A 21718-nucleotide genomic window follows, 5' to 3' on the forward strand; every position below is an offset into this window, starting at 1 on the left:
TCCAAAAGTCTGGCTTGCATTTGACCTTGATGGCCTAAGAAACCCTAAGCAGTCTCAGGGAAAGTAACACCTAGATCTAAAACCTACAACTCGGGGATGGAAAGAAAAGACCCTTAAGAACCCCGGAATTCTCCCATCACCCCCCACCCCCAGGGCAGAAACTATCTGAGAAGCAATTGTGACCTGGCAGCGATGACCGATGACCACGGGCAGCACCACCTGAGGTGACATCTGGAGAAGGAATCTGATAACCACTTACTCGGTAACCATTAATTTACTCTTCCTTTCAAAGCGGCCTTTTTATCTCGGTTTAAAATGAGTGAAACTGTCTAAAATTTTCTTTGCAGCAAATGGAAATGCATTCATCATCACTCCCCACCGTCCTTTTCAGCTGGCAGTAACTTGTGGTTGTAAAGCTACACAACAAAGGAGAGCCTGGGTGATGTTAATCAAAGCCTGGATTCCGGCCCTGCCCTGCAGCATGCTGCAATGGGAGAAAAGTTCCTGCTTCACATTCCAAAGGAAATGAATTCTTCTGTGAATAGCCCCCCACACTAATGCCACCTCTCGGTCTGTCACTGTTTTCACCCACGCAGCAAATATTTTGTAAGCACTTCCTACTTTGTGCCAGAAGCTACGATAATAACAGACCACCCTTGTCCATAATACACTGACTGCATTTCGGGGAAGTTTAAAGCGGGACATGTGGATCCTAAACACTACTACGAGCGCGTGAATATTAAAAAGAGCTCTAGAACCAACATGCTGTTCACGCTCTCACAGAAAGTGCTTTAGGGTAGACCCGGAATTGAAGGCGCTTTGAAAACACAGAGGAAAACTGTACAATCCAAAGCAGACAGGCTTTAGAATTCGCTTCACCGTTTTCAAGTGTTACAAACTTAAACAAATTATTTAATCTCTCCAAACTTTGGTTTCCTCACCTATACAAAGGAAATATAAGTATCTACCATAAATAAGGTTGTCGTGAGGCCCGAATACAATGTACAGTAAACGGCTGGGACAGTGCCTGGCATACAGTATACGATCAATAAATAGAAGCCAGTATTAGTAGAGACATTCTCAACAAGAGGAACGCATTTAGTGGTGACCTTCACTCCTTGATGGAAAAAGTTAATTGTGTCAACAGAACTCAGCAGCATGGTTCTAAAAAGCAAAGTGAGAGAGCCTAAGCTTCATGGGAGAGGGTGTGAGTTGATAACATGGAAAGCAGGAGAACCCACCGCAGGGCAAGGTGAAGACAGGAACCTGCAAAACGAGCTGTAGTGAGATTACAGAGGAAGCACCTGCAGAAGAAAGTCAAGGAGCAACTCCACCGATCCGTCAAGTTGGAAAAGGTCTGTCTCCCCCCATGATTCTGTCTCCTCTCCTCCACCCCTCCGGGGAAGAAGTGTGTTCTCTGAGCAACTGGGAATCCAAAAAAAGGAAGTCTGAAGAAACAAGGTAAAGAAGCCGTCTCTATGTATTAAACCACTTACTAACACTTTGGATTGACAGGTTTTTGTTTGGTTCTACAAATTCCAGTTTAAAACACACGGTTTATACAACTGCATATAATAAGTAGACCGGTCAGTCATTCCACACTTTCCTCTGAATTAACATCATCAAACAATTACAGATGAGCTGCCGGTTACGAGGGAAACGGAGGTCTGGGGGAGAGGTTAAGGGACACAATTAGAGCAACGGGGTGACGCTGACACGTGCGGCGCCTGTGAGAGGGGATGCGCCACAAGGGAGGGGACGATGGAGCAGGGAGAGGAGGGGACAGCAGGACAGTGCCCGCCAGCGGCTCTGGAGCAAACACGATGGTCCACAGACCACTCCGGCTCTTTAGGGCGAGAATTACCAGTGCATCTCGCTGAAAATCAGGTGCCACTAGAGACTACAACACCTAACTACCCTAGGACTTTGACACCGGACACCACACAAGCTGAAACACTGGGGCCTGAAAATACAAAACTGTTCAACCTTATGATCAAACTACAGAACATCCGTCATTAAAAAATTAATGTTCATTTAATTGCGTCGTTTTTTAAAAAAGCAGTTAGAGGTTGCTAAAAAGAAACTTTTTTCAAGTTTATTCATTTATTTGGAGAGAGGCGGAGGGTATGAGCAGGGGACGGCCAGAGAGAGAGGGAGAGAGAGAGGGAGAGGGAAGGGGGAAGAGAGAGAGAAAAAAAGAAAGAGAGACAGAGAGAGAGGGAGAGGGAGAGAGAGAATCCCAAACAGGCTCTGCACTGACAGCATGGAGTCTGATGCAGGGCTCAAACTCACGAACCATGAGATCATGACCTGAACGGAAACCAAGAGTCAGACGCTTAACCAACTGAGCCACCCAGGCGCCCCCAAACTCTTTTTGCTTGTGAATGTAGACACACACAAATTTCTCAACTTAAATTTAAACCCAGCCTACAAACCTGTGCTGAGAGGTCTCTTCCAGCCCCACGGGTTGCAGAGAGCCCTTATCAACAGATCTTCAAATGTCACAAAGGCTGCTTGAAATTTTAACTAAACACATCAAGTTACTCGGAGCCAAAAGCAAATCCTACCAATGTTCTGAATACAGTGAAATGTTCCCAGGTCCAGTTCAGAAATAATTACACAATAAAGTTGGGGCAGATACGCTATACCTCAGATCTAGTAATCTCATATTTGATCCCATACAATGAAACAAATCTGTTATTTAATTACTGCTGAGTCTATATCCTGAAGTGCTTTTGTATCTTAAGAAGCAAATACCACAGAAAATGTCTTTTAAGTCCCTTCTCTTTGGAGTTGGAATCCATTGAAATATTTCATTTTGGGGCGCCTGGGTGGCTCAGTCGGTTAAGCGTCCGACTTCAGCTCAGGTCACGATCTCACAGTTCGTGAGTTCGAGCCCCGCGCCGGGCTCTGTGCTGACAACTCAGAGCCTGGAGCCTGCTTGCGATTCTGTGTCTCCCTCTCTCTCTCTGCACCTAACCCACTCGCATTCTGTCTCTGTCTCTCTCAAAAATAAATAAACATTAAAAAATATACATACTTCATTTTGTTTTTTACTTACAACCTGAAGGAAATGACCCTTTGAAGAGGAAAGGGAGAAGTTACTTCAAAATCCTGGACTTTCGTTCCCCTTTTCCAACTGTTATCTTTGTAGTTATATTCCAAAGTGAAAAAAAAAAAAAAAAAAGTAAAATTAATTGGGAATAGTGCCATATTTAAGTACATCTTTTCAATTTGATGAAATTAAACTTGCAATTGAAAGACAACCCCCCACAAAGTGCGTAAGAGTGCGGCAGCGGTAAGAAAGTACTCCGCGTAGTCAGGGACGTGCACCTGCCTGAAGAAAGAACCCACACTGCAGAACTGCAGGGTGGCATAGAGTAGCTAGAATGAGCGAAAGGGGAATGAAAAAAAGGATCTCACTCCAGCAACACCTCCTGATAAGACCCTCAGGCAGCTGCCATGACGTAGTATAAAAAAGCTATCACTCTGGAGGCCTACGTGCCGGGCATTGTGCTAATAAGCACTACATACATCATCTCCTTCACTCCCTCTAACGACTTAGTGCGCTGGGAATTATTATGCTCGTTTTGCAGGTAAGGAAGTAAACTCAGGTTATGCCTCAAACCTGGCAGCCTTCTCAAGAATCCATTTACACCCTCCAACGTCTTCTCTATGCCCCGTGGAACCCTTCAAATTCCCTTCCAGGGGACTTGCAAGTCCCTGCCCTGCGCCCCTTACAGAGAGGAGCGGGGTCCCCACAGCTCCCTGTTCCTCTGCTCTCTGACGGTCCTCGCGAAGGAAAGCTCTCTCAGTGAGGTCTTCCAGGCCACATGTTCTCTCTACTTCAAGGTCCTCTGGAATATCCCCTGTGAACCAACCAATGGCTAGCTCGTACTTGTAAAACCTCTCCGAGCCTCACGGGTAGCACAGTGCCCTTCGTGGATTTGGGGTCCGCCTGTACACCCCTTATGACACACCCACTTCTCTCCACCCACCCTCCCCCCAGGGCCCGAGAACGGCCTGAGTGTCGCCTCCGTTCTGGTAACTATCAGTTCATACTCCGTCCCTGAAGTACACACTCAAAATCACCCCCTCTTCAGAAAACCCCTTAACTAGCATCACTTAAACTGTAATCACTCTCAGTAGAAAGGGCACTGGATTGGAAACCAGATCTGGCTTCTAAAGATGGTTCTTTTATTCACCGTGTTACCTGGGCAAAATCACTCCATCTTCCTGGGACCAGTTTCCCAACCACAAATGACGAGAATTTGACTAAAAAGCTCAAAACTAATTGCCAACTCTAAGAATTTTTTATACAAAAGAGTTAGCAACAACATTAACTTATTAAAAAACAAAAAAAATTGCTATAAAATTTTTAAATTATTCAAGGCACCCTACATTTAAATACACAACATACAAAAACCACACACACAAAAGAGAGAACTTTCAAATTTCAAAGGTTGATTAAATTGCCCATTTTTTAGTCTTTATTTGACACATGAATGAAGACCCAGGTAATCCCTTAGAGACTACTGGTCTACAAATATAGACACGTCCTTAATTAGTACTCACTATGTAATACTTTATACACCACATATTTTAATGTACCAAAATGTGTTTGTAGTGCTGATAGCTGATCTTATGGGTCAACTTGGTTGGGATACAGCTAAGTTAATCAAACATGAATCTAGGGTTGCAGTTCAAGTATTTTGTAGATGTGACTAATATCTAAATTGACTTCAAATAAAGGAGATTACCCTGGATTGTGTGGGTGGGACTCATGTAAGCAGTTGTAGGCTCTGAGAACAAAACAGGTTTCTCAGAGAAAAAAGAATTCTGCCTCAAAACTTTAGCACCAACTCCTGCCCGACCTTCCAGCCTGTTAGTGTGCCCTACAAATTTTGGATTTATTAATCCCCACAATTTCACGAGCCAATTCCTCAAAATAAATCTCTTTTAAAACACACACACACATACACCATATTGGCTGTTTCTCTGGAGAACCCTAATATATACCAACATACCAAAAGACTCAAACAGGTATTTATTTTTCTTTCTTGCTTGTTTTTTTAATGTTTATTTTTGAGAGAGAGACAGAATGTGAGCAGGGAGGGGCAGAGAGAGAGGGAGACATAGAATCAGAAGCAGGCTCCAGGCTCCGAGCTGTCAGCACAGAGCCCGACGCAGGGATCAAACCCGTGAACCATGAGATCATGACCTGAGCCATACTCGGACACTCAATCGACTAAGCCACCCAGGTGCCCCTTTTTTGTCTTTTTTAAGTTAGGGTTAACAGATGTCTGTTTCTTGTAAAATATTAAAGTATTTTAATATTTTAAGTGCTCAGAAGGTTATTTTGTTAGTACCTTCTGCACAATGCCAACTTTTCTTTATTAAAATCCATAGGAGGGGAAAGAACAGTGACGTTCCCTACATGGAATTTTTAAGCTCCAGAGCTGATTTCATAAGATTGTGAGATGCAACTTTTTTCTCATTGTCCTGGCTTTGAAAGTATTTCCTAACTACCAGTTCGTATATCACCATTGTGAGGAAATCAACGACCAGCCCAATCCCAAAGCTGAAGAGCCACACGAAATTGGCACAGACCTTAGACTACTTAGTGACATCTGCAAATTCAAGCAGAGAATTCTGCTCCAAGTTTTACTGTCGGTCTGTCTCGTGGCTAGTCTTCAGTGCTACAGGGACACAGAAAAGACTTCAGAATCACTACACACAGAAAACTACTAAAGATCTAAGAATCACATACTTAGTAACATCAATTCACACACTGGTGTCATTCAAAAAACGTTCCTGATACGTGCTATATCTAGAAACTTTTCCTGTAAAGAGGCCAGCAGTATTCAGGCTTTGCAGGCCAAAACATCTCCACGGCAACTACCTGACTCTGCCACTGTAGCCCCAAAGCAGCCAGTGACAATATATAAATGAATGAGCAGAACTGTGTTCTAATAAAACTTTATTTACTACAACAGGACATACTTAGCCTGAGGGGTGCAGTCTCCTGACCCCTGACTTAACTCAGGCAATCACAGAGCCAGAAAAAACCCTGAAGACCACATGGTACCATACCCCACTCAATGTCAAGATACCCATAACAATATCCCCAACAAAGAGAGATCTGGTCTCTGTTTAAGTCCCAGTGACCATCCTGCGCAGAACGGTTACCATAATTAGACTCTTCTCCAAGCTGGACAGTGTTCCTCAATGAGGACAGCAAGATTTTTGGACGGGATATTCTCCCATTGTGTACAGCTGTCCAAAGCATCCCTGGTTCCCAAATCTTAAGTGCTAACTACACACACCTACACCCATCACTATGACAACCAAAACCCTCTCCAGCATCTTTCCAAAGCCCCTGCGGGGGAGGTATCAGGATCCACTGAACAGAGGCGGAATACACGGCAAGTCCTACCCAGACGTCCTCATTCTATCTATGGCAGGTATGACTAATAAATCACAATATTCTTTAATACTGACGCTGGACTTTGTCTTTTTTTTTTTTTTAAAAGAGAGCATGCGCAAGTGGGGGACAGGGACAGAGGAAGAGAGAGAGAATCCCAGCACAAAGCCCGACTCAGGACTCAATCCTACGACCCCAGGGTCATGACCTGAGCCAAAATCAAGAGTCGGACGCTCAACCGACTCAGCCACCCAGGCGTCCCTCTGCGTTTTTAATAACCCACCAGAAATACATGTGGATGCAAAGCATGTCTAAATTACCTAAGCCTCGAGTGTAACACCACGTAACATAAAAATACAAATTATCTTGGGGTGCCTGGGTGGCTCAGTCAGTTACACGTCCGACTTCAGCTCAGGTCATGATCTCACAGTCCGTGGGTTCGAGCCCCCCATCAGACTCTGTGCTGACAGCTCAGAGCCTAGAGCCTGCTTCAGATTCTGCGTCTCCCTCTCTCCACTGCTCATGCTCTGTCTCTGTCTCAAAAATAAATAGAAACATTAAAAAAAATACAAATTATCTTTTTCACACTTTTAATAATCACCAAATTTTCCCAAAATAAAACTACTTTGAAGCCAAGGCAAGACCATACCTAACTATTCTCTGCATTTTACCAAATTATTCGCCATTTTGGAAAATCACCTCAATGGCAGCACATACGTTAAGTACAACCCACCCGCACAAGTGTGCATTTGTAACCGTCTCATCCACAGTAATTCTAGACACAGACACAAAACGCTGACCATCTGGAATGTATCGAACACACGCGTATTAAAAATATTTTAAATCATTTTTTAATGATTTTATTTTTATTCCTCCTTTACATCATAGTTAGAAATTGTGTTCATTTCTTTGCCATCAGATTTGTAAGTAGTTACAGTATGCCTATGAATTCATTTCAGGATGGTAAAGGAGGAACTGTAAAATACCTGTTATAAAAATAGAGTGTTGGATCTGACAGGTTAAAAATCACTGGTCTAAAGATACCTGTTTAGCCAAATTCCCCTAACACAGACAGCACTCTTGTCCACACTCTGGACACAGATGTAATGCATTTGTTCAAAAGCAGCGGTCACTGGCCCTCCGAAGCCATTTCACAGAAACAGAGATCTCACAACAGAGGGGCAGTTCCCGAGTCCCCTGTCCTCTGTGGTATGACAGATACAAGCAAGGGCTGTGCAAACCAAGCGCGTAGGACGTCTAAACCCTCCAGCACGCTGTGTCTGTCTGTGCAACCACTCGCACCTGCTGGTGAAGGCACCCGGCAGTGATTACGTGTCAATGAAAGAACCCAGCCGTCACTGAGGCAACTGCCCTTGTGCACCAGACACAGACTCTCCTAAAGAGCCCATTTTCCACATTAAATTGTGCTACTGGGATCTGTCCCTGGCTTTACACAGGGCAGGCTCTAGAACGGCGTCCACCAGGACACTTACCCACACCCTCTGGTGTGATAACCACGGCCACATGTGGCACCCGGGCACGTGCAGTGAGGTTCCGTGTGGCCACCTGTGACGGGTCACGACTGGACCGGACAGCTCCAGAATATCAGAGCTGGAAAGGGGCCCGGAGGCCACAGATCACAGCCATGTCTAGCTTCAGAAAAGGACTTACCACAGTAGGAATTAAGCATCGGAGGCTGAGAGGGATGTACCGACCCCGTTACCGGAACAGGCCCCTCGCCCGGCCACGGCGCATGAGCAGCATAGCCACTTCTAGAAGCCAGGCATCCTGAGCCACTCCTCTGCCGTCCTGTTGCTGACTCAATAAAAACTCAGTTATTCCATGTCTCCCCATATGCCATCTAATACACACAGAATTAATCTCACAACTGACAGACTTGCCTCAAATCCAGACTTAGCTATAAGCCACCGTAATGTTAAAAGTATGGAGATAAAAAAACTAAGATTTGAACCAAAGCTTAAAAACGCTGTCTGTGAGAGATTACTAGTTTGGGATTTAAAGGTTTCACATTGACTGAAAATGAAAATAATCTCTACATACAATCTACGTCGATCTCCACATAACCCATAGGTATAATTGTATATCTCGATTACAGTAATGGACTGAGGCCACTGGCAAGTGTAGTTTCCAAGAACATTTATTATCATTTCCCTCTATAAATCTTTTTTTTTAATCTTTTTTACAGCTCATGGCAGCTGGGTAAGAGTTCATACATAGTTGAAAGATGAACTTCAAGCAAAATCATTAACATAAGAAATGGCAGGTCCCAGAGGCTTTCTTCGAATCAAGGTTTCAACTATTCCAGGCTTAAGTGGTAACATCCAGTCTGGAGGGGTAGGAGAGAGCCAGGTGCCTAGGAACACAATTCCAGCAATTGGTTTTCTCTATTCTTTGGAGACATGCGTGTGAAAGTGAGTGGCAGGGAGCGGAAAATCCGACACAACTCTGGGTTGGCCTATAAGTAATTCTAGGGTCTTCCAGGGAATAAGGGTACCAGATCCAGAGAACTATCACTTGTCACACTTCTCCACGGAAAACCTGGTATAAAATTACCCGTAGGTGATCTGCCGCAAAGCCTCACAAGGAGCATTAGCTACTTAGCTATAATGAAAGCCAGCCCTGACTCAACCAAGCTTTAAGGGATAAGCATTATAAACATAGAAGCTGAAAAGGATAAGTGTGTTAGAAAACGGAACAAAAACACATCACTACAAGCTGAAATGCTGAGCTTCTGAAACCCAGCCAGGATCAAAGTTAACAGGAATAAACGTAAAGTCTTGTAGATGAGTTCAAAAACCAGCTGTACAGGTAGAGAGAGCAGATTAACAGATTTCCCATATAATTTTGGGAGCTGTGGTTTACCAAATGCTTAATATAAGAGCTAGATGCGTCTGCTTAAATGTGAATGTAATTTTAAACCTCAATAGTATTGAATGTGCAATAATATGACAGTAGGTGTCCACCCTACAGGAAGGAAAAGCCCCCATATTTGCTGCCTTGATCAGACATCTAAAATAGTGTGGACAGGGGCCCCTGGATGGCTCGGTCAGCTGAGTGTCTGACTCTGGTTCAGGTCATGATCTCACAGTTTGTGGGTTCAAGCCCCGCATCGAGTTCTGAGCTGGCAGTTCAGAGCATGGAGCCTGCTTCAGATTCCGTGCCTCCCTCTCTCTCTGTCCCTCCCCCACTTGTTCTCTTTCTGTCTCTCTCTCTCTCTCAAAACTAAGTAAACATTTTAAAAATAAAATAAAATAGTGTAAACAATTAGGGAAGCCATATTTTCAAGATACTGACAACCTAGTGGAGCCAGAATAAGATGATCGGGACAGCAGCACATGTAGGTATTGGCATTATTTAACCTGGAGAAGAGACAGTTATCCTTAAATATATGACAAAATTTTACACTGCAAAGAGAAAACAGATTTTCAGTGTTGCTCTGGATGATATAACTAAAACATAAAAACCACAACAGGCGGGCGCCTGGGTGGCTTGGTCGGTTAAGCGTCCGACTTCGGCTCAGGTCATGATCTCACGGTCCGTGAGTTCGAGCCCCGCGTCCGGCTCTGTGCTGACGGCTCAGAGCCTGGAGCCTGTTTCGGATTCTGTGTCTCCCTCTCTCTCTGACCCTCCCCCATTCATGCTCTGTCTCTCTCTGTCTCAAAAAGATAAATAAACGTTAAAAAAAATTTAAAAAAATAAATTAAAAAAAATAAATAAATAAAAACCACAACGGGCAATTTGGACCTGTTACAAGGAAAAGAATAACCCAACAATGAACCAAGGCTACACCAGAAAGTGAACACCTTGTTACTCTAAGTATTCCTGCAAGGGCCATAAATACTCTGGGAAGGAAAGGGTTATGAGAGTATCCAGATCAGGCAGAAGACTGCATTACATGACTGCTACAGGTTCACGCTAATCCCTCGATGATAGTACTTTAATTGCAGAAGAGAACAATTAAGCTGAGTCAGCAACTTATTTCCCCGGAGACAAGTTAGTTTGGTGACAAGGGAGAAGAAATGAGAAAGCCAAAGGGGCTCCAAGATACATTTAAAAATACCTGATGTATAAGGGCCCAAGAGTTGAGACGCAATTGAACGGGTGAGTCCACATAAAGACCTGGGATTGCACCCCAGGTCCAGCACCTCATTCCAGAAGACATCACCGGGCTGGTCACCTAACCTTCCTGAAGCTCAGGGTTTCTGTCCCTGACATTCAATCCTGCCTCAGGACCAAATGACGATATAAGACAAGCACTCTGTAAATATTTCTACATAAATTACCAGTTATTATTCTACATCAGTCAGACTCTTCTAAGCTTTGCTCACCCCCTTAAAAAAGGGTTATGAAAAACCTAGACTCTTGAAACATCAACCAACATAAAGCTGCGTGAACAGACCAGGGAGGAAGTCCTTTTCAAGCAGGGATCCTAAACGGAAAGTACAGGGATCCTAAAAGTACAAAGACAGTCTTACCCGAGGGGTTAACAAGGCATTTATTACAGAACAGGTTAAGTGTTCCTAAAAAGGATGCTGTTCTGCTTTTTTTGATAACTAAGGACTACAGATTAAGAGTTGACTTCATAAAGGCCCTTGGAGATGTTGGCCGGATACCTTGCTTACACAGTTCCCAGCAGTAAAGAAGGTCACTTCCTGGCAGGTGCAGGAACCTCAGGATATCTTGGGGACCTTGTGAAGAGGAATTCACCCAGTTCCACAGGTATTGCAGGCCTGTCTGATGGCAAGTATTTGGCTTGGCTTCTGGCCTGGAGAGGCTACTAAAAGTTCAATCTGGAGTTTCCTTATAAAAGGTTCCAGGAAAGCAAACTTGAACAGAGCCTCAGGATCAATCGCTATTTTTGCTGAGCTTATGTAAATAATTAGGCCAGGTTTCTTAAGACGTGACTTGTTCTACAAACGCATTGGTCTTGATTTGGCCATCTCTGGAAATGAGGGTTTTTAGAGAGAAAAACTATGTTTCAACAGCGCACAGTTATGGATGTTAAATTCTAGCTCCGACTGCCTTTAAATGTTTGTTGTTTGCCTAACCTACACAACTTGAGGTAAAGTTCAGAAAAATTGTCACAGTACTTCATGTACAGACAATCTTCTGTGGGGATAATAATAAGACCCCATGGGCATAGGATTATTTAAACAACTAGAAAATGGGATGGATTCCCCCCAACCACTGCATGCCAAGACTATTCTCACTGTAGACCCATCAACAGATAAAGACTTTCGTGCTTTATTATGTACTTGGGGCCTGGTTAATTCATCAATCTCTAAATATGCAAACCATATCCTCCCTAAACCTGGTCTGACGGTTACCAGAAACCCACCCCTTTCCAAGACTTGGAGGTGGACTTGACAGATATAAAACCAAGCAAAGGATTCAGGTACCTCCTCGTAATAATCTGTGCGTACTGAGGATGGGTCAAGGCCTTCCCGACCAGGACGGTGCGAAGTCGTGAGGTGGCCAAAGCTCTTCTACGTGAAATGATGCCTCGGTTTGGTCTGCCCTCAACCATACACAGTGACAACGGGCCTGCATTTGTGGCGGACACTATACAAACCCTGACCAGGTCCCTCAACATCACCTGGAAACTGCAACACGCATCTTAGCCGTCCGAGAGTACCAACCCCTAGAGCTAAGGGGTGATGCCTACTAAAAAAGATGTTTTTAAAAAAGCATCCAAGGGGGGAATGTTGGGAAAATTAAGTAAAGTTCTGCACCATAAGAGGACGGGACTAACAGGACTCTAGTTCCTAGCTTAGACACTCCTCTTCCGGGTTCTTCCTCCCGCCCTGCTTGCCTTGGGCGCCACATTACTACTAGTGAGGAATGCGGAAGTAACGCACGATAGACTGTCCCCCATGCGGTGCTCAGGGCTCAGATCTCTGGAGAAGGATCTCCTCTGAGCCGGCAGGTGTGAAAGAAAACTCCGATCCGCCAAGAGAAAAAAAAAAAAAAGAGGTGACTTGAATGGACGCAAGCTGACCGGCTTATTCTGAGATCAAATGAAAACGTGTTAAGTCACAAGCACAGGCTGACACAGGCATTACAAGCCCTGTCAGGATGATAAGAGCCTGCAGAGGCTACAGAGGTCTGGAAGTTGAAGCCCACCTGCCGTGGCTGGTCAACATTCACCTCGCTCCAAGGAGTGCCGTCACAGTATCTCCCAAGGTACTTTCCAGCTGGAGCACCGAGCAAACTGGAACCAGCAACTGTTTGTCAGGAAAGAAAGACCAAGTCAATAGTCACTGCCTAGGTCTGAAATGTTCGGTGTCGACTCCGATACTTCTTATCTGTGTGGTCACTAGTTCTTGTGGGAAAGTCTAGAACCTGACAATGCATCACTTCCCGGGTCGGCCCTATCATCTCCGCTTTAACTAAGACGAGGTCACTCGTACACGGTGCTCGGTCTTCTTGCATGCGCAGTGTTCCCGTCAATGTCCACGAAAAATACCAATGCTAAAATAAACCTCAATGTCTGTTTCTTTATTCACATTTCAATCCTTCCCTCAAGCCTCTCCACGATTCCCAGTGACCACGTAAACTTTCCAACTTCAAGAGCCTTTGCCAGGTCGTTCTCTCGCAGGCAGGTGGGAGCGGCAGGAGGAATTTCTCTCTCTACGCCCCGCAGGCAGTAAAGGAGAGCACTGTCTGTAAGGTATTTTAAAACAATGATAAAGCCAACTACGTCTTTCTTCTTTTTATTACCACCAAGCACTGATAACTGTAAACAACGTGAGATACAACCACTGCAGAAAGCCCCCACCATCACCTCCTAACATCCCCTCCCCCCCATCTCCTACTGGACAGTTTTTCTTTTCATGAGGATCTCAAGCTAAAACAAACCAACAAACAAAACTCATAACAAGAACAAAGACTAATGACAATCAGTGTATTTTCTGTAGTATTTGCAACTGTATCACTTCAATAGAATGGTTCCTGTAGAATTTAATGTGATGCCTCGCTCCAAGCAAAAGTAAGTGTAGTCCAGTTATATAATCATGATTTAGTATTTAAACTGTTTTTCAAACAATAACAACGTAAACAAATGGTTCACAGCCATAACTGCATGTCAGGAGGGCAAAAAATTTGCCAAGATTTATGGGATCAAGGTCAGCAGAACGAACTAGGCTATACCGACAGCCCTTTTGGCTGAGGCCAACGTCATCTCAGTCACTGAGAGAAAAGGTCTCACTCAGCAGCACAGAAAGGGCAGAAAGTCCTACTAAAAGAAGAGGCTGACGATGCCTCAGCTAATCTTGGTGACAGCCAGCATGCGTCACAGGCCCTGCAGCTGGACAGCAGGTCTGCAGATCAACACTGCCTTTCATCAATACCATCAAACGGCAGGGGGTGCCCTTGTAATGGGGTATACGGGTAACAGAGAGCAGACTATGTAATTATAAAGTTGACAGTCAGGGAGCACAGAGCCCAAAATCCCAATATAGCAAATTACTGCACATATTACAAACAGGTGACTATGGAAAGCAATGTGTAAATACGTGAAAATAAAAACAGCCCGGGCCATCACTGTCTTAGTAGTTCTCCCGTCGCACAGCTACGCATTTTGCCATCGCAGAAACAAAAATAAGTAATAAATCTGTTAAGAATAACTAGTAATTTGCCCAGCCCTGTTCAAATTTCCACTATTGGTTACAGTGTAAAACGTATCAGAATCCTACAGAACAACACTTGGGTTCATCTACAGAAAACTTAAAATTTTACTCAACGATTAGAACAAAGAAAAATCCCAGAGATTATCCAGAACACACAGCAATCCAATTTCAAATATATCATTCAGACATATAACTAGACAGTTGCCAGAGAGGGCGGGCTCTTGTGTTTCAAAAACAAGCACTTCCTCAACCGCAAACTAAAGTCTAAAGACCTGCATACTTTCCCAACTGTTTTATCTCCCAAAAACCAAGCGAAAGGGGGAGGAATACATTTCTTAAACCAAGATTTTATGGACAATTCGGAACAAGCCTTATCAGAAAAGGAACACTGTCTAACTTAAAGAAACAGATTAAATGAAGATATATAGAGAAATCCACACAGCAATCAACACAATAACTATAAAGATCAGGCCATTTTACCATTTTCTAGTTGAGAAATTACCCACTATACTTAATTACATGTTGAAGCACTGTTTATTTCTAGACACTGCTCCCACCTGTAAATATCAGCTATGTCCCTAAATATAAGGAGATTACACCCAACTCAAGTACAAATTTTCAAGTCCATCAAGAGTTCATAAGCGTTACTAACACTGTGATCTGAGATCTGGACGAGGTAGATCTTAAGACGGCTAGGTACTGGTCACTATGTGTCATCAGCTTCATTGTGACCATCATGTCACAATGTACATCAAAATGTGTACCACATGGTGCGCCTAGAATACACACAGTTCTTGTCTGTCAATTACACCTGATAAAGCCGGGGGGGGGGGGGGGGGGGGGCGGTGAGGGATTTACAAGTCAGCCAATACACTGAGGCACCAACAAACACAGAACGTTCTAGTTCACTTAGTGCAAATCAGACCACAGAACCTGGTCTCCAGGCAACCTGCACCGACACAGTCTAGCACCCAAGGGGAGGAAGGCGCTAGGCAGCTGTCCCCTCCAACAGTGACAGCGCGAGGACTGCCCTGCTGGGTGCCCAGTTTGTGGTAAAACCCAATTCGCCTTTTCAGGTCGGAGTCTCTAATTACACCTAAGTGAGAGGCTGTACGATGTCCTTAGGAAGCGCAGCCAATAAAAGTCACATGCAGTGTAGACAATGAGGAGAATACTCAGCATGAGCTGCAGTAATGACAAAATAAGCCGACACGCCCCTCCCTGGCCACTAGAGACACCACCTGTGTTTACTGTGAGTGAGACACCGTGGTTCCGGGAACACTCAACAGTCTGTGGCCTTGTGGTAGCCAACCCTAGGGACTGGGTGTAATCGGCTGCACCCGCACCTAGACTGTCCTCACTGGGTAAACTGAGTCACCAACCAGAACCCTAGGGTCTGGGTGTAATCCACTCCACCCACATCTGGAGGGTCCTCGCTGGGTAAACTGAGTCACTAACCCGAACCCTAGGGTCTGGTGTAATCCACTCCACCCGCATCTGGAGGGTCCTCGCTGGGTAAACTGAGTCACTAACCCGAACCCTAGGGACTGGGTGTAATCCACTCCACCCACATCTGGAGGGTCCTCGCTAGGTAAACTGAGTCACTAACCCGAACCCTAGGGACTGGGTGTAATCCACTCCACCCACATCTGGAGGGTCCTCGCTGGGTAAACTGAGTCACTAACCCGAACCCTAGGGTCTGGTGTAATCCACTCCACCCACATCTGGAGGGTCCGCGCTGGGTAAACTGAGTCACTAACCCGAACCCTAGGGACTGGGTGTAATCCACTCCACCCACATCTGGAGGGTCCTCGCTGGGTAAACTGAGTCACTAACCCAAACCCTAGGGTCTGGTGTAATCCACTCCACCCACACCTGGAGGGTCCTCACTGGGTAAACTAAGTCACTAAACCCATATCCTAGGGACTGGGTATAATCCACTGCACCCACACCTAGACTGTCCTCACTGGGTAAACTGAGTCACTTACCCAAACCCTAGGGACTGGGTGTAATCGGCTGCACCCACACCTAGACTGTCCTCACTGGGTAAACCGAGTCACTAACCCGAACCCTAGGGACTGGGTGTAATCCACTCCACCAGCATCTGGAGGGTCCTCACTGGGTAAACCGAGTCACTAACCCAAACCCTAGGGACTGGGTGTAATCGGCTGCACCCGCACCTAGACTGTCCTCACTGGGTAAACCGAGTCACCAACCCGAACCCTAGGGACTGGGTGTAATCCACTCCACCCACATCTGGAGGGTCCTCGCTGGGTAAACTGAGTCACTAACCCAAACCCTAGGGACTGGGTGTAATCCACTCCACCCACATCTGGAGGGTCCTCACTGGGTAAACTGAGTCACTAACCCGAACCCTAGGGACTGGGTGTAATCGGCTGCACCCGCACCTAGACTGTCCTCACTGGGTAAACTGAGTCACTCACCCAAACCCTAGGGTCTGGATGTAATCCACTCCACCAGCATCTGGAGGGTCTTCACTGGGTAAACTGAGTCACTAACCCAAACCCTAGGCACTGGGTGTAATCGGCTGCACACACACCTAGACTGTCATCACTGGATAAACTGAGTCACTAACCTGAACCCTAGGGTCTGGGTGTAATCGGCTGCACCCGCACCTAGATTGTTCTCACTGGGTAAACTGAGTCACTAACCCGAACCCTAGGGACTGGGTGTAATCGGCTGCACCCGCACCTAGATTGTTCTCACTGGGTAAACCGAGTCACTAACCCGGACCCTAGGGACTGGGTGTAATCGGCTGCACCCGCACCTAGACTGTCCTCACTGGGTAAACCGAGTCACTAACGCACAGGGGCTCCGGTACAAGCGCAGGCACAGCTCCCTGCGATCCTCTCCGCAGCTCCAAGCGTGCTGACGAGGTCGCTCGGGGCAGTGGAAGCAGCACAAGCTAAACTCTGGCGCCACGGAGGGTTCCAGAACGAGAACTGCGGTCAGCCTGACAGCAGTACGGTCCGCGGGCGCCTGCTGGCTCAGTCGGGGGCGTGGGCGACTGTACGTGGGGCCTGGGGTCCGAGCCCCCGACCGGAGGAAGGGCTGCTAAATTCCTGTGACCAAGAAGTGCAGCCCGAAGGGGACTCGGCTGAAGGGAGACCTCGAGTGTCCCCGGAGCGTCCGATGTCCCTCCAACCCACACACACATCCGGAAGCCAGCACGCACCCGCGGCGAGGCTACGCGGCTGGGCGCCCCGACCCCTCCCACCCGCGCCCCCCGCCCCTCACGGCACCCCTCCCGCGGCCCCGACCATGCTCGGTCGCCCTCCGCCCGCGCGGGGCGCCCCGGTCCCCCCGGTCCCCCCGGCCCCCCCGGCCCTACCCGGTCTCCCCGTCGCGCGGCGGCGGCGTGGCCAAGACGCGTCCACTGAGGAGACCGGCGTCCGGGACGCTCCGGCCCCAACGCGGACCCGGAGCCGGCTTCCGCCTGGCGCCGGAAGGCGTACGCGCGCGGGACCGGAAGTCCCGCCCCCAGGCCGCGGGCAGGGGCGCGGGGTCCTCGGGGCCGCCGGCCGGTAGGCCGGTGGCGGCGGTGGGGCCCCGCGGGGCCCAGACGCGGAGCTCCGCTTTGCGGGGTGGAAGGTGACGCGGGCGGGCGGGGAGAGGGACCGGCGCTGCGGGACGGGAGGCGCAAGTCCCTCCCACCCCCCCTTCTCGGAGAGACGGTCGGGAGCGACGAGCGCGCGCTGGAGACCGGAGGAGGCGGGAGGGCCTGCGGGAGAGAGGGGCGTCGGAGAGAGCCCGGCCGCACGGGGGAGCCGGGGGGCTGCATCGGGGCGCCGCGGGGATGGGGGGGCTGCATCGGGGACGCCAAAACAGTGATCAAGGCCTTTAAGGGGGGACCAGCAGGGCTCTTACCCCTCATATCACCGCATTGGGCGGATCGCCCCAACCAATACTGAGCCCTTGGAATGGTATTGAGGCTTCGTTACCAGCCACAGGGATGAGGACGGTTACCTCTACGGCTGTTTTGCTTGCTGCTAGTGTTTAATGAATACTTTCTTGCGCGCCAAGTCCCCCCTTTCCTCTTTAGGAAGAAAAGGCTTGACAATTTTTTTCTCTCGCTCTGGGGTTATGTTGTGAGAGGTACAGATAGGATTGTCAACAGCAGAGAAGGAAGAATGGACAACATGTAGACAGTCTGTGCCTGCAGGGCACGACATCAGCCCTGCACCCAGTAGAAGGGTGCGGCTTCCCGCTTGCCCACGTTGGGGAGGTTAGCAGTCGCTTTGTGGTGGTGCGTGACATCACCAAGTCATGTAGTGGAGAGGTGTGGCCTTGAGAGACTGGGAAGAGCGTGTGTGCGCGCGTGTGTTTGTGTGTGTACACACATGCGTGCACCACCCCCCCATCAAGTAGAATGTAACAGGCACTCCACGAAATGTCATGAAATGTTTCCATATAGCTCGCCACAATTGTTTGCTTGTGGTAGAAATGCCCCTAATAAATAGAGAGGTCCCCTCAAAGGACCATATACCATGTACAAGTGACCATGTTCTCAGGTGACCAAGTGTCCTGGTTTGCCCAGGACTGAGGGGGATCCCAGGACACTAGAATTGTGGCACTTAAAACACTGGGATGGTCCTAGGAAAAGTGGGACAGGTTGGTCATGTCCCTGTAAAACAGATGAGTCCAGAAATGGACACATCCTAAACCAGGCCCTTCATGGTCTTCCCGCACCTCCAGGAATTTAACATATGGCACAGGAAAACACAGAAGGTAGCCCTTAGAACAGTCACATAAATGGCTGTACCCTAAAGAAAAGGTCTGTTGACACCGTTTGCTGAGGACCAGGACCTGCCCTGCCTCCTTTGATTACAGGTGATAATCCCTGTGTATTTCCAAAACATTCTTTTGCTTGACGAGCCAGGGAAGGCTTCTGCTTGCAGCCGAAGTAAGCTTGAGGAGCGTGTGCATAGCACGTCCTTGTTCAAGGGCATCTGCTCCCGGAGCCCCTGCTGAGTGGGCACTGAGCCACGTGCTCCATACTCACTGGCGTAGCAAACTGAAGTCGATCTGTCTCAAACCCAAACAGCTGAGAGTCTCTGCAGCATGGGTTTTGGTCACCAGTGGAGCTGCAGTTGGTCTCTTTCATGTTGAGGTAGAAATGCCCTGTAAACCTGGAATTAGGTTCTAGGCATGAGCAGGGTGTTGGAGCTGGTGGAACGAAAGCAGGAGATGCCAGAGGAAAGAGGGGAGAAGGGAAGACCGAGTTCTTGGAGCGGTGTTCCATCTTTGTGCCCAGCTTTCCAGCATTGGATTTCCAGTCCCTTGTGGGGTCCAGCTCAACTTCCTGTCCTTAAATTCTGAAAATTCTGTGTCCTTCCGGTAAAGTCCCCGTGTTACTCGGGTTAGTTGTAGTCGGTTCCTGTTCCCAGTGAAACGACACCACTCCCTAAGACACTAGTCCCCCGCTCACTCTACAGCATCCATCTCTTGTCACCAGAGCTCTGGAGTCAGCATGTCCTTCCAGGCCGAGGACAGGAGGGCCGCTGCTGCCTGATCCCATCAGGAAAACTGCCTCGGTTATTATGGGGCTGGCGGGTGGGGCAAATTGTATAATCAGCATATAAATCTGGAAGGAGACTTGGGAAATGGCCTATTCCAAATTCCTTGTCAGGCACAGGCGAGGAAGAGAGTCCACCTGGATGGAGTTCAGTGGTCCCAGAGACAGGACTATTGATCTCCCTCCCAGTGGGCTCCCCAATTTTTCTGGTGTGGAGGGAGTGCGGTACCCCCCCAGACCCCCGTGAGGCCCCCCAGTGTGCTGCTGAGCTCCCTCCCACCCGCCACCTGGCCTTCGGCATCAGCCTTTGCAAAATCATGACCGCTGTGTAGTTGTATTCAGACCTGGGAGAAAACGTTTTAAGGAAAAATACTTTTTGTTCCCTCCTTACTCACCACCTGGCTCCGACAGATAAGTGGGTTAATTAGCAGAGCTAATAGGGTTAGTTTAAAAGTTTACTTACACTTTCTACACTCCCATTCATACCTGGGTGTTTTCCTTATCCTTATTTGTTCATAAACATAAATGTAAACAACCAGCATCACCAAGGGCCGCGGCAGCCGCAGGTCCACGACTGTGCCTTCCACCGTTTGGACACACACTAATGTAGTCACGTGGCACAAGTGAACCAGTCTACTTGGAGGCAGTCACGGCAGCATGTTCCTTGGAACGCTAACCACTTAGTGTAGAGTTACATTAATTAAAGATCATGTACTGAGTGGTAGTTAAGGTCAGCCAGGGCTCTCCAGTTAATAATTCCCAACTGCTGCAAGGCCCCGTATGCAAGGTGCTTTTGTGAAGATCTCAATCTCCTATGATCCAACAGTATCGCTGAACGGGAAAGATGACTCCTAACTACGTTTAAGGTGGTGCTTTCTTCCTAAAAGGGTAGCCGCCCCAGAAATGTTTCAGGTTACCCAGAATACTTAAAAATGTAACTTTTGGTATTCTGGTCTAATTCGTTATTGTGGCAAAATATATAAAACATAAAATTTGCCATTTTGGCTACGTCCAAACGCACACTGCGGTGCGTATACCCATCACTCCCGTCCCTCCCCAGAACTTGCTCATCTCCCCAGGCTGAAACTCAACACCCGTGAAACAGCATCTCTCCATTTCCCCCACCTCCCCTAAATCCACTTTCAGGGTAGGTTTGTCCGTGTTGCATCCCATGGAAATATGTTCAACATGGGTCCATATCCTCTGCAAGTAAACACTTGCGAGTAGAAGTAACATAGGGGCTGTTCACCTCTTTTCTCTTGTGGAATTCAAATGAAATGCGATTTCCACAGGGACACATCGTATAATAATCAGATACTTCTGTTTCAGACCTCTTTAAGGCCTACACCAGTGAAATTCCACCTGTAGAACAACAGGGAAATTTGGCGTGGTACTCCTTAACTGAACGGTTTGTGTGGGTGTGTTCTGAAGGGCTTGTATACAAGTTCGTAACTGCAAATGCCAAACCTTGTTTGTCTTTCTGCAAAACCAGCGAGCAATCCACACACCTGATTGGTGCGCGAGCCTCCCCGTGTTTTCCTCCTAACATCACCGCTAAGCAGAAATGCTCAAGCCAGAGAAAGCTTCACCTGCTAAACCTCAACAGGGGCCGGAAAGCAAGCCTTTCCTCTTGAGTACAGGTTTCACTCAAGGTTGGGTAACTGAAATAGACACACAGCACTGCTCCCGACTTGCAAATCTAACCACCAGGTAAACAATAAAATGAATTTTCAGCTCTGAGTCTCGGTGATACAAACTTAATTTCCTATGAAGAAATTAACTACAGGCTGGGAAGGTCAAGGCAAAACTTAACCTGTAAAAACAGTGGATATAAGCCTTAAAGAGAAGGAATACGCCTTCCCTGTAACAGGATCCTCATTAGTTAGTAAGAAGTCACTTCCTGTGCAGTTAGCACACTCTTAAAAACATTTGAAATCAAGCACAGTACAGGGCGGTTATATCTGCCTTGAGTAGGCGTGGCAGAAGCCTAGAGTTTCTTCTGATTCTTCTGTGTTTCTATCCTGAGACAGACCACATTGCAAATATTGAGTTGCCAGATAAAACGCAGGCTGCCCAGTAAACTTGGAATGTCCTATTATTTTCAGTACA

General features: G+C 47.2%; 1 protein-coding gene across 1 annotated transcript in view; it reads right to left on the minus strand.

Annotated features, from left to right (window-relative positions):
* DISP1 (dispatched RND transporter family member 1) overlaps positions 1 to 17699 on the minus strand; it is a 186169-nt gene extending 168470 nt beyond the window's left edge. The window contains 1 exon segment of the mRNA XM_053909475.1: positions 17426 to 17699. The gene's annotated coding sequence lies outside the window, so the exon portion shown is untranslated.
* Between the last annotated feature and the right edge of the window lie 4019 nt (positions 17700 to 21718).

This window comes from Panthera pardus, unplaced genomic scaffold, assembly GCF_024362965.1.
Source record: "Panthera pardus isolate Hobbes unplaced genomic scaffold, ASM2436296v1 HiC_scaffold_21, whole genome shotgun sequence".
In the NCBI taxonomy this organism is placed as follows: domain Eukaryota; kingdom Metazoa; phylum Chordata; class Mammalia; order Carnivora; family Felidae; genus Panthera; species Panthera pardus.